The sequence below is a fragment of the Capra hircus genome, chromosome 5, assembly GCF_001704415.2.
Source record: "Capra hircus breed San Clemente chromosome 5, ASM170441v1, whole genome shotgun sequence".
Classification (NCBI taxonomy): Eukaryota; Metazoa; Chordata; class Mammalia; order Artiodactyla; family Bovidae; genus Capra; species Capra hircus.
The window spans coordinates 107098061-107112258 of NC_030812.1; positions in this window are offsets into that span (position 1 = coordinate 107098061).

The window sequence follows — 14198 nt, forward strand, 5'->3', positions numbered from 1 at the left end:
GAAGCAACTAGTGTCTGGAGCAGGCTTTCTTAACCTGGGATTGAGTGCTAAAGCTCAACATGTGGTCCTGGAGGAGGGGGGGATGTCCTCTGGAAATTTGTAAATATGTGTGTATATATTTTTCTGAAGGTTATAGCTTCTCCAAAGACTCTGTAACTCCCCAAACGTTGAGAATGACTCTGTTTGCCTTGCTTCATTAAGTTCCCTGCTTGGTGCCCTTTGTTACATAATCTGGAGGTTAAGTGTTTGGGTTACATAGTCATCAGTTCAGTTCAGTTGCTCAGTCGTGTCCGACTCTTTGCGACTCCATGAATTGCAGCATGCCAGGCCTCCCTGTCCATCACCAACTCCCAGAGTTTACCCAAACTCATGTCCATTGAGTCAGTGATGCCATTCAGCCGTCTCATCCTCTGTCATCCCCTTTTCCTCCTGCCCCCAATTCCTCCCAGCATCAGAGTCTTTTCCAATGAGTCAACTCTTCGCATGAGGTGGCCAAAGTACTGGAGATTCAGCTTTAGCATCATTCCTTCCAAGTAACACCCAGGACTGATCTCCTTTAGAATGGACTGGTTGGATCTCCTTGCAGTCCAAGGGACTCTCAAGAGTCTTCTCCAACACCACAGTTCAAAAGCATCAGTTCTTTGGCGCTCAGCCTTCTTCACAGTCCAACTCTCACATCCATACATGACCACAGGAAAAACCATAGCCTTGACTAGATGGACCTTTACTGGCAAAGTAATGCCTCTGCTTTTGAATATGCTATCTAGGTTGGTCATAACTTTCCTTCCAAGGAGTAAGCGTCTTTTAATCTCATAGTTGCAATCACCATCTGCAGTGATTTTGGAGCCCCAAAAAATTAAGTCTGACACTGTTTCTACTGTTTCCCCATCTATTTCCCATGAAGTGATGGGACCAGATGCCATGATCTTCGTTTTCTGAATGTTGAGCTTTAAGCCAACTTTTTCCACTCTCCTCTTTCACTTTTTCATCAAGAGGCTTTTTAGTTCCTCTTCGCTTTCTGCCGTAAGGGTGGTGTCATCTACCCCTGTGTTTGAATCCTGGCTCTGCTATTTCATCTCTGTGTGACCTTAAACAATAAGGAACCTCTCTGGGCCTCAGTTTCCTCATCTGTAAACTGGAGATAGCAATTGTACTACGTCATACGTTAGGAGTTGTGCTAAGGATTACATGAGTGTATATATAGCTTAGAAAATGCTCAGCACATAGTGAATATTCTATAAATGTGTTAGCTATTATTACTATAATTATTGCATAGATGTGGCACTGATGACAATGATGCTGAAAATCCTGATGACTGATACCTTCCTGAAGCCACTTAAGAGTGAATGAGAAGACAACCAACAAGCACTGTGGAATAACCAGCTGACTCTTCTGGATAAAACTAACACAACCTTTTCCTTTAAGGCCAGCCAGTCTCTTAAGCCTGGGTAACCAGACTTGACTGTGGAGATGAGCATATTCAATTATAATGGCAATTATAGTGGAAAAAGCAGTTTGCTTTTTAGATATAACTAAAACGTGTACTGATTTTATTTTCCAGTCTGGGGTGGAACTGACTCATGGCCGTGGTTCTGGTTTCTCAACCTGTGGAGTGAGCATCCTTGATGCTGTACCAGGAGTAAATGATGGACTGGGAAATGTAAACTTTTTTTTTTTTTTTTTTTGGCTACTCTGGGTCTTCCTTGCAATTTACAGGCTTTTCCCTATTTGTGGCATGTGAACTCTCGAGGCCTGTTGCCCCGAGGCATCAGTTTCCCACCAGGGAGCAAACCTGTGTCCCCCGTGTTGGAAGGCAGAGTCTTAACCATTGGACCACAAGGGAAGTCCCTGGGAAATGTGAACTTTGGATGAGCTGTCCTAAAGCTCTTCTCTCCTGGTTCTCCCACAGAATACTATGACAGCCTGAGCCATACCTCTGCCCTTTGACATCCACTGGTGAACGGGTTCATCAAATTAGATCAGATTAGAATTTGTTCCAAACGTCAACTTTGTTCAGCTTTCAATGACCAAAGTTTTCCCCAGAGTGTTGAATTTCAGGCTTATCTATTTACCTCTGTTGGGCCAATTTGACCTTCTCAAATGCCTGACAGTGATATTTTCCCCATGTACTATTTTTGAGGTCTCTCCTTTTTTGGGGGGGTGGGGGGCTGTGCCACCCACAGTATGTGGGATCTTAGCTCCCCAGCCAGGGATTGAACCCAAGCCCCTTGCAGTGGAAGCTAGGAGTCTTAACCACTGGACCACTAGGAGGGAAGTCTCTCTTTTGCTCTTTTTTTTTTTTCTTTATTCCTTCCTTGCACAAGTCATTACCGATCTCTGCCACAACCAACCCCAGGAGTTTGCTTCCTGCAGTAATGGCCGCCGCTCTCCCTGGGCACTTCCTTTGGAAACAAACGTTCCTGGAAACCCTGATCCAAGAGTGCCAAGTAAGAAAGTATGCAAAAAGATTTTATTTGAATGCTGGTTGTCGATGAGACTTAAAATCTGATAGGTCTATACATAATTGCCTGAATATATTCAGGAGTGGGAGATTGAAGGCTAAGAGCTAACCTCCATTGCTATGTTTATCAAAACGCGGTCCATGGGTACAGATGGCACCAGCTATGTAATCTGTAAGACCCAGTGTTGAATGGAAGTGTGAGCCTCCTGTTCAGAATTTCAGGACAGGGACAAGAGAACATGAAAGTACCTATCAGTCCTTTTGAGTACAGAGAGGGATGCAGGGAAACTGAGCCTGCAGGAGACCAGGGTATCAGAATTGCCAGATTCCGACAGGCAAAAATCTGATTTCTGGACATTCCCTGGTGGTCCAGCGGTTAGTGCTCCATGCTTCCTCTGCAGGGGCTCTTGTTCCATCCATAGTCGGGGAACTAAGACTTTACATGCCACATAGTACAGCCAAAAAAAAAAGAAAAATCTTGATTTCTGAAGCCTACTGTGTTAATGAATCAGAATCTCTGGGAACAGTGATTCGTCCTCCCTACCCACCCAATGTTTATAAGTAGAACTATAAAAAAAAAGCAAGAAAAGAACTATATTGAAAAAAAAACTTTCTATAAAGAAAAAAAAGAACTATATTGAACATAAACATGCTCTTTTGTTTTCATGTTGTTTGTGGGCACTTTTGTACCACAATAGTAGTCAAATAGTTGGAACTGAAACTGTATGGTCAACAAGACCTAAAGTATTTATTCTATGGCCCTTTAGAGAAAGTTGGTTGACATCTGATTTAATAAAATAAGCGTATGCCTGGAACAAAAAGCCCCCCAAACTTTGAGTTTTTATTTCACTTTCTGTTTTCTAATTTTCTTATTAAGACTAAGTACATTTACAGAAATCAGCAATGGTCATATTGCAGATATTTTTCTATATGGCTAATATTTTTGTTTCTATAATTTCTAGAGGTATGTAAGCCATTTTTCACCTGAGAGTCTTTGATTTTTTTTAATTAAAAATTCATTTAAGATCTTGTATAGGCAAAGATTTTTTTGTTTAAAATAAATTTTAAAAAATTAAATTTATTTTTATTTTTGAAGGATAATTTCTTTACAGAATTTTGTTGTTTTCTGTCAAACACCAACATGAATCCACTATAGGTATACATATGTCCCCTCCCTCTTGAGCCCCTCTCCCATTTCCCTCTGTATCCCACCCCGTTAGGTTGATACAGAGCCTCTCTTTGAGTTCCCTGAGTCATACCTCAAATTCCTGCTGGCTATCTGTTTTACATATGGTTAAATTAAGTTTTTGTGCTATATTGGAGTATAGCTGATTTGCAATGTTGTGTTAGTTTTAGGTGTACAATAAAGTGATTCAATTTTGCGTGTGTGTGTATATACATTCATTTTTTTTCAAATTCTTTTACCATTTAGATTATTACAGCACATTGACCAGTGTTCCCTGTCCTGTACAGCAGGTCTTTGTTTATTATCTGTTTTTGTTAGTGTGTTTTTGTTAATCCCAACCACCTAATTTATCCCACCCGGGAATCCACATTCTTAACACGCCCTCCAGGTGTTAATTTTGTGCACAAAAGACTGAAAAGCTCTGACTCTCCCCCATTTGTTTGGGAAGAAGAAGCAGTGACTCTTTATCAGTGAGTGCTGAGCTGAGCTGGTCCCCTTGTGCCGCCTCCAGCCTTCCTGGTGCCCACACCCTTTTCTTTCACCCTTTCCTCTTCTGTTCCCTTCTCGTTTGGGCCTGTCAGAGGCCCCACAGGCAGGGCTGATAAAATCACTCAACAGAGGAAGTTGGAGGGGAGAGGCTGAGACGTTGCAGGGCCTGCGGACTTATCCTGCAGGAGTCTTGTCTTTCTGCCACATCCCCCTACTCCTCCCAGTTTACTTTAACTTTGAACCTAAAGCAACAGAAAAGGGACAAGAGCTAGGAAACAAGCTGAGAACAGCCCCAACCACACAGTCCCATCCTCAGTGACTCTCAGGTCACAGGCGCTGGAATGGTCCTGTTTCCTCTTCAGTGAATGCCAGTCCTTGGAACTTATTTCTGCAAGTTGTCACGTTACCAAAGCGTAAGCCCCGGTCCCAGGGTTCATCCTTGTAAGCTGATGAGAGAATTCTTATCAAATGACCCTGATAAGCTGCTGGGTATAAGTTCTGATTTTAGCTGTACATCAAGACATTTCTGTTCAGTTCAGCCGCTCGGCTGTGTCCGACTCTTTGCAAACCCATGGACTGCAGTACACCAGGCCTCCCTGTCCATCACCAACTCCTGGAGCTTGTTCAGACTCACGTTCATGGAGTCAATGATGCCATCCAACCATCTCATCCTCTGTCATCCCCTTCTCCTCCTGCCTTCAATCTTTCCCAGCATCAGAGTCTTTTCCAGTGAGTCAGTTCTTTGCATCAAGTGGCCAAAGTATTGGAGCATCAGCTTCAGCATCAGTTCTTCCAATGAATATTCAGGAATGATTTCCTTTAGGATTGAGTGGTTGGATCTCCTTGCAGTCCAAGGGACTCTCAAGAGTCTTCTCCAATACCACAGTTCAAAAGCATCAGTTCTTCAGCACTCAGCTTTCTTTACAGTCTAGCTCTCATATCCATAGGTGACTACTGGAAAAACCATAAATTTGACTAGATAGACCTTTGCCAGCAAAGTAATGTCTCTGCTTTTTACTATGGTGTCTAGGTTGGTCATAGCTTTTCTTCTAAGGAGTAAGCGTCTTGTAACTTCATGGCTGCAGTCACCATCTGCAGTGACTTCGGAGTCCAAGAAAACAAAGTCTCTCACGGTTTCCATTGTTTCTCCATCTATTTGTCATGTAGTGATGGGGCCAGATGCCATGATCTTAGTTTTTTGAATGTTGAGTTTTAAGCCAGCTTTTTCACTCTCCTCTTTCACTTTCATCAAGAGGCTCTTTAATTCCTCTTCGCTTGTTGCCATGAGGGTGGTGTCATCTGCATATCTGAGGTTATTGGTGTTTCTTTTGGTAATCTTGATTCCAGCTTGCGCTTCATCCAGCCCAGCATTTAGCATGATGTACTCTGCATATAAGCTAAATAAGCAGGGTGACAATATACAGCCTTGATGTACTCCTTTCCCAATTTGGAGCCAGTCTGTTTTTCCATGTCCGGTTCTAACTGTTGCTTCTTGACCTGCATACAGACTTCTCTGGAGGCAGGTCAGGTGGTCTGGTATTCCCATTTCTTGAAGAATTTTCCACAATTTATTGTGATCTACACAGTCAAATATTTAAAGTCAAGACATTTGAAGGTTAGCAAAGTTCTTTATGGCTCTAGTGGTAAAGAACCTGCCTGCCAAGGCAGGAGACGTAAGAGGCGTGGGTAGGGAAGATCCCCTGTAGGAGGGCATGGCAACCCACTCCATTCTTGTCTAAGGAAATCAAATGGACAGAGAAGCCTGGCAGGCTACAGTCTATGGAGTCAAAAGAGTTGGACATAACTGAAGTGACTTAGCACATATTACGCATATAGCACATGAACTACTTTGTATTACAGATTTTAAAGTTTAGTGCAACAAATGCTCTTTTTTTTTGGTTCACAGCTTTCTGCGTGGGGGATGATTGCTTAAGGAGCTGCTAAGCAGAACAGATGCTGTCTTGAATTTTTCCTTAAGAAAAAACAGACTTTAAACCAATGTCTGCTTCTAAATTACTTATGAAACTAATTTTTTCTTTATAGATTTTCACCTCCATTTCCTGTTTTGTTTTTTTTTTGTTTGTTTCTGTACCTTCTAACACAAAACATTGTTACTATGTGTTTATAGTTATTAAAATTTTTTGTTTCAATTTGCATTCTCACAGCAAATGAGAGACTACATGTAAACAGCCCTTTGTAACTGAAATATTATATAACCCTCAGTTCAGTCAGGTCAGCTCAGTCGTGTCCGACTCTTTGCGACCCCATGAATCGCAGCACGCCAGGCCTCCCTGTCCATCACCATCTCCCGGAATTCACTCACACTCACACCCATCGAGTCCGTGATGTCATCCAGCCATCTCATCCTGGGTCGTCCCCTTCTCCTCCTGCCCCCAATCCCTTCCAGCATCAGAGTCTTTTCCAATGAGTCAACTCTTCACATGAGGTGGCCAAAGTACTGGAGCTTCAGCTTTAGCATCATTCCTTCCAAAGAACACCCAGGACTGATCTCCTTTAGAATGGACTGCTTGGATCTCCTTGCAGTCCAAGGGACCCTCAAGAGTCTTCTCCAACACCACAGTTCAAAAGCATCAGTTCTTTGGCGCTCAGCCTTCTTCACAGTCCAACTCTCACATCCATACATGACCACAGGAAAAACCATAGCCTTGATTAGACGGACCTTAGTCGGTAAAGTAATCTCTCTGCTTTTGAATATACTATCTAGGTTGGTCGTAACTTTTCTTCCAAGGTGTAAGCGTCTTTTAATTTCATGGCTGCAGTCACCATCTGCAGTGATTTTGGAGCCCCAAAAAATAAAGTCTGACACTGTTTCTACTGTTTCCCCATCTATTTCCCATGAAGTGATGGGACCAGATGCCATGATCTTCGTTTTCTGAATATTGAGCTTTAAGCCAACTTTTTCACTGTCCTCTTTCACTTTCATCAAGAGGCTTTTTAGCTCCTCTTCACTTTCTCCCATAAGGGTGGTGTCATCTGCATATCTGAGGTTATTGATATTTCTCCCGGCAATCTTGGTTCCAGCTTGTGTTTCTTCCAGTCCAGCATTTCTCATGATGTACTCTGCATAGAAGTTAAATAAGCAGGGTGACAATATACAGCCTTGATGTACTCCTTTTCCTATTTGGAACCAGTCTGTTGTTCCATGTCCAGTTCTAACTGTTGCTTCCTGACCTGCATACAGATTTCTCAAGAGGCAGGTTAGGTGGTCTGGTATTCCCATCTCTCTCAGAATTTTCCACGGTTGATTGTGATCCACACAGTCAAAGGCTTTGGCATAGTCAGTAAAGCAGAAATAGATGTTTTTCTGGAACTCTCTTGCTTTTTCCATGATTCAGCGGATGTTGGCAATTTGATCTCTGGTTCCTCTGTGTTTTCTAAAACCAGCTTGAACATCAGGGAGTTCACCGTTCACGTATTGCTGAAGCCTGGCTTGGAGAATTTTGAGCATTACTTTACTAGCACGTGAGATGAGTGCAATTGTGCGGTAGTTTGAGCATTCTTTGGCATTGCCTTTCTTTGGAATTGGAATGAAAACTGACCTTTTCCAGTCCTGTGGCCACTGCTGAGTTTTCCAAACTTGCTGGCATATTGAGTGCAGCACTTTCATAGCATCATCTTTCAGGATTTGAAACAGCTCATCTGGAATTCCATCACCTCCACTAGCTTTGTTCGTAGTGATGCTTTCTAAGGCCCACTTGACTTCACATTCCAAGATGTCTGGCTCTAGATTAGTGATCACATCATCATGATTATCTGGATCGTGAAGATCTTTTTTGTACAGTTCTTCCATGTATTCATGCCACCTCTTCGTAATATCTTCTGCTTCTGTTAGGTCCAGACCATTTCTGTCCTTTATCGAGCCCATCTTTGCATGAAATGTTCCCTTGGTATCTCTGATTTTCTTGAAGAGATCTCTAGTCTTTCCCATTCTGTTGTTTTCCTCTATTTCTTTGCATTGATCGCTGAAGAAGGCTTTCTTATCTCTTCTTGCTATTCTCTGGAACTCTGCATTCAGATGCTTATATCTTTCCTTTTCTCCTTTGCTTTTTGCTTCTCTTCTTTTCACAGCTATGTGTAAGGCCTCCCCAGACAGCCATTTTGCTTTTTTGCATTTCTTTTCCATGGGGATGGTCTTGATCCCTGTCTCCTATACAATGCCACAAACCTCATTCCATAGTTCATCAGGCACTCTATCTCTCAGATCTAGACCCTTAAATCTATTTCTCACTTCCACTGTATAATCATAAGGGATTTGATTTAGTTCATACCTGAATGGTCTAGTGGTTTTCCCTACTTTCTTCAATTTCAGTCTGAATTTGGCAAAAAGGAGTTCATGATCTGAGCCACAGTCAGCTCCCAGTCTTGTTTTTGTTGACTGTATAGAGCTTCTCCATCTTTGGCTGCAAAGAATATAATCAATCTGATTTTGGTGTTGACCATCTGGCTCTTGTGTTGTTGGAAGAGGGTGTTTGCTATGACCAGTGCATTCTATTGGCAAAACTCTATTAGTCTTTGCCCTGCTTATTCCGCATTCCAAGGCCAAATTTGCCTGTTACTCCAGGTGTTTCTTGACTTCCTTCTTTTGCATTGCAGTCCCCTATAATGAAAAGGACATCTTTTTTGGGTGTTAGTTCTAAAAGATCTTGTAGGACTTCACAAAACCGTTCAACTTCAGCTTCTTCAGCGTTACTGGTTGGGGCATAGACTTGGATAACTGTGATATTGAATGGTTTGCCTTGGAGACGAACAGAGATCATTGTGTCATTTTTGAGATTGCATCCAAGTACTGCATTTCGGACTTAACCCTAGAACTTTAAGAAAAAAATTTCTGCTTGCTTTTTATTTTAGCAAAGGACTCATAAGCAAAGAACTGTTACAATTCAATAATAAGGAGGAAGACAATTTATTTTTTTTAAACAGGCAAAAGATGTTAATTTGAATGGACGCATTGGGAAAGAAAAGAATGGCCAGTAAGTAGTTTCAATGCAATAAAGTTTCAATGTCATTTGTCATCAGGAAAAGGCAAATTAAAACTATAACGAGATGGTTCTAACTGTGGACTGGAAACAAGTGCAAAATGTGAGCTGTGAGTACAGTAGCATTTATTCAGTGTTCCAGTGAGAATGATAGCCCGGGAGACAGCTTCTCAATGAATTCCCATAATTTAATTTTGCAAGACTGAAGTTTCAAGTTACAATAAAAATAAAACTCATATTTATGAGAAGATAAGAAAAAATTTAAACATAAAATGATCTGCCCCTTGACCTCACCTCTCCTCATTGTGCATCAATGTGTCTGCTTCAGGCATCACCTGAACCTCCCCTATAAGCGGAAATAACTGCTCAGCCATAAACAGCAACATTCTCCCTGTACCAATAGATAACTCCTTAAAGATAACATTCCTTCTTGATCTGGTAAAGGGTCACATGAGCCACCACGACGGCACTTCAATCTGGAATAGGTAAACTCTCAATAGTATGTCATTTAATGTACAGCCCTCTGTCTCAAAAATGTCTTAAATAAGTTATGTCTTGACTTCTAGTGGGAGGGCCAGTTCTCAGAGCTTTCTCAGATGCTCTTCAAATTCGTCTGGAATAAATTTTCCAATGTTTTTCTTAGATTGACTGATTAAGTTTTCATTGACATTACCAAATCTGAGGACACTATTTTATTTTATTTTGGTCGCACTCTGTGGCATGTGGGATCTCAGTTCTCCTTCCAATATCCCCTGCATTGGAAAGGCAGAATCTTAACCACTGGATCAACCAGCAAAGTCCCTAAATTGTATAATTGAAATTTAATCAGAGAGTAGAGCTTAAAGTTCTCACCAAAAAAAGAAAAGTAAATACATGAGGTTTTGGTATGTTCATTAACTTGATGGGGGAATCCTTTTGTACACAAAAAATTGGTGCATGTTTTTGTATGTAAAATATATTTCAATAAAGCCTATTTTGTCATTGTTCAGTTGCTAAGTCATGTCCAACTCTTTGGGACCCCATGGACTGCAGCATGCCAGGCTCCCCCATTCTCCACTATCTCTCCCAGTTTGCTCAAGTTCAGGTACATTGAGTCGGTGATGCTATCTAACCATCTCATCCTCTGCCACTCTCTTCTCCTCTTGCCTTTAATCTTTCCCTATCTTAACATTTTATTTTAAAAGCCTATTTTAACGAACTATGAAAGATATTCTGAAAAGATGCTAATAGACAACAGCACCCAGGATTAATAAATGTTAAACACTTTTGTCATCTGCTTTAGCTTTTTTCATGTAGAAGAAATGAAATATTACTGATAAAAGTGAAGCCTTCTTAGTTCTCAGACCTATCTTCTACCTCTCCCCAGTGTCAAGCACATCCACAAAGCTGTGTGTTTTCTTTCTGTCCGTTAAAAAAAATGTAGTAGCAAGCATCTTCTTTTCATTGGTGATGAAACAAAGCTTAGCAAGAGCTAACACATGGGCCACAGCTGAGCAGTGAGTCAGCAGCTCACTGGTAATGATGCTGCTTCCCCAGAGCCATGTTACCTAACCTGTGCTTGAGAAGTTGCTAATGTAATTTACACGATTACCAGAATGTTTATACTGCTGTCTATACTCAGTTTTAAACATGACCACCATGTGGCACAAATGAGAGTTTAAGGTATTGTGATGTTTTTCTGAGCATTTGAAATGGACTCCTTGGAAACTTGAAAATCTAAGATGAATGTGATTTTTTTTAAATCAGTGTAGGTATTTGAGATCAGTTTAATTACAATTAAGCCAGAATAACAATTGATGCTGAAGCTGAAGCTCCAATACTTTGGCCACCTGATGCTGACTCACTGGAAATGACTCTGATTCTAGAAAAGGAGAAGAAGGCAAAAGGAGAAGGGGACGACAGAGGATGAGATGGTTGGACAGCATCATCAACTCAATGGACATGAGTTTGTTGAGCAAACTCTGGGAGGCAGTGAAGAACTCAGAAGCCTGGTGTGCTTCAGTCCACAGGGTCACAAAGAGTTGGACACGACTCAGCGACTGAACAAGAAGCCAGAATACAGATATTGATGTATTTCTCTCTAATTCTACTGTAAATTAGTTTCAAAGTAGTTAACAGCATTGAATCCCAATGCTTCAAAGTCCGATTAGCTGCCTGCTTTGGACTGTTGGTTCTATACTGAAGAGGCCCTGAATACATAACTCCAAAGTATGCCTCTTTGGTGTATTTATTATTGCGAGCTGAGGACAATTGGGGATACAGGATACAGGGAGGGCTCTTTATGCTCCCTTCCCCTTTCTTCTCTTCTTCTTCTTAAAAAAATTTATTTTTAAAATTTGTTTGGCCACACTGCTTGGCATGTGGGATCTTAGTTCCCCGACCAGGGATCAAACTCATGCCTCCTGCATTGGGAGTGAGGAATCTTAACTTCTGGACAGCCAGGGAAGTCCCAACCCTCCCCCTTTAGGTCCTAACAGTTCCCATGAAAAAGGTACCTCCTTACAACAGGAGGAGAACATTCTTTCATTTTTCTGTCTCCCAGTTTTCTTGAGAGATATTGACGTTAAACTTTGTATAAATTTACAGTGTACAACGTGATGACTCTGAAGAATCTCCTTAGACTGGGAGCTGACCTAAACCAAAATGGACCTGTACTGAGAACCCCACCAGAGTGAGCCTGATCTTTCATGAGTTCCTGCAGCATATTTCCTAGGTATTGTCCCCTGATTTGTACAGATAACGACATCCAACTAGCTGTGCTGCAGGGCACTGTTGGGTCGCCCCAATTTACCGCCCCTCACCAAAGCTCCTTTGTCTTGTGACATCACCACAATATTTCGTTATGTAAAAAGGGATATAAGCTTTTGACTCTACGACTTTCTCATGTCTTCATTTTCTTTCTGAAGACTCCTGTGTACATGTAAAAATATTAAATTTGTAAGTTTTTCTCTTGTGAATGTCTTATCTCTGTTTACTCCTTAGGCTCACCATAGAACTTAAGAGGGTATAAATAAATTTTCTCTTTTCTACAACATATATGAGACAAACACAAGGGATGGTTTGACATTTCTTGCTCTTTTTTTCCTGGTTTCTCTTTTTTATGGTCCATTTCCCAATTTGTCCAGATTTTTTCCCCCTTAGTTCTGATGTTTATCTTTCAAAAGCTTAGAGATATTGGAAGAGAAAAGAAAAGTTTAGGTTGGTTTTAGGTATTTTGTAATAATGAAGCTGTAAATTTCCTTTTGTAATTTTTCTTTTTGGAAAAGATGTAGACTTTGAAAAGTTCTTTCGAAGAACGCTGCTAATTTTGATTGTCACTAGTAGAACAATTTGCCTTTTTGTCTCTTAAAAATAGCAATTGCTTTGATTAAAAAATAATAAATGAAATAATTTCTCTTTTCTTTATTGGAGAAGGAAACAAACCTTGGCTCCCCCAAATTCACTATGAGGTCTAGAGTATTTTCTTTATGCTTCAGAATTTGAAAGCTGCACCTACACTTGCTGTTCACTTTGGGGACCTCCTCAGTTCTCATTGGCTATTGACCTGCAGATCACAATGCAGGCTGAGGCTGTCCTCAGAGCAAGCCCATTGTCACCATTTCAGCTGCGCCATTTCCTCATCATGGAGTGACCGCACCTGGATTATGAGCGTTACCCAGTGACGCACCTCTCTGTCAGCAGCATCTGGTCATTGTACAGATGACCACATCCGACTAGCTGTGCTGCTGGGCAGTGTTGGGTCACCAGTGACTAGGATGGGGAGTGGGGGTGGAAGGGACTCTTTCCTGGGTGCTGCTGAGAGGAAGTACTCCACCCTCCTGTGGAGAAGTGGGACACCTTCAGGATGGAGGGAACCCACATTCTAGAGATGCAGCTGACGCTGGAGGATGCAGAATTTGATTGAATTCCCCTTGGTTTTTGCACGGCCACTTAGAAGACAATATACAAAGATTAGGAACTGAAGGACATTTGGCAAGAGAGATCTGAAAAATCTGCTTTGGGACAGTTAATGGTGACCTTTAGGTAAGAGATATGGGTGAAGCCAGTCCTTCAGGTTGGGGGTGGTGACAATGTCTTCACTGACTGAGAAGGTGTGAGCATTCTGAAGAAATGGTGGGGTTTGTTTCATCTTTGGGAGGCATCAGGAACTGGCAGTGGTGATCTGGGGGCGGGACCATAATGACAGAAAGGGAGGTAGATCTTGGGGGGAAAATGATAAGGCTCTTTCTCACGTGTTTCAGCAGGGCAAGGACTGCTCCAGAGTAAAGTGCTTTGGTTTGTCAAAACAAAATCACCTAGAGAAGGATACAAAGTTTGAAGTCTTTGAACAATCTAGTCTTTCTGTAGCTCTGTCGTCCTCAGCAGACCTCTCATTGAGCCTGAGGCCCCAGTTCTCTTTGCCTTCTGTAAGTCAAATTTTCTCTGCAGACACACTGGTGTTGTTTCTGAGGTGCTGTAGTATAAGGTTGTCTGCTTTTTAAAAAAAATTTTATTTATTTATGTACTTTATTATTGGCTGTGCTGGATCTTCCTGGCCTCGGGAGCTCTTTCTCTAGCTGTGGAGAGCAGGGGCTACGCTTTAGCTGTGATGCACACACTTCTCATCGCGGTGGCTTCTCTTATTGCAGAGTATGGGCTCCAGGGCTCCAGAGCACAGTCTCAGTAGTTGTGGCACACGGGCTTAGTTGTTCCTTGGTGTGTGGGGGTCATTCCAGACCAGGGATCGAATCTGTATCTCCTGCGTTGGCAGGCAGATTCTTTACCACTGAGCCACCAGGGAAGTCCTTGTTGGCTTTTTTCAAGCTTATCTGGGAAGACTTAATACCAGTATTCTAAAATACTAGTATTAAGATCATCTTATTCATGCTTTTTCTGATTTTAGTAACTTTAATCACTTTTAAGATTTTACATTTCCAGGCTGAAAAGTTCTCTATTATAAACATTTTCCCCTATGTATCAGACACTGGGTCTTTCGATATGAGATCTGTGACCCTTTTCCAGCTTCCTTTGTTTTTTCTCTTGGTATGGTCCCAGGGAGTGATGCTGAAAGCTCAGCTTCTCTGTA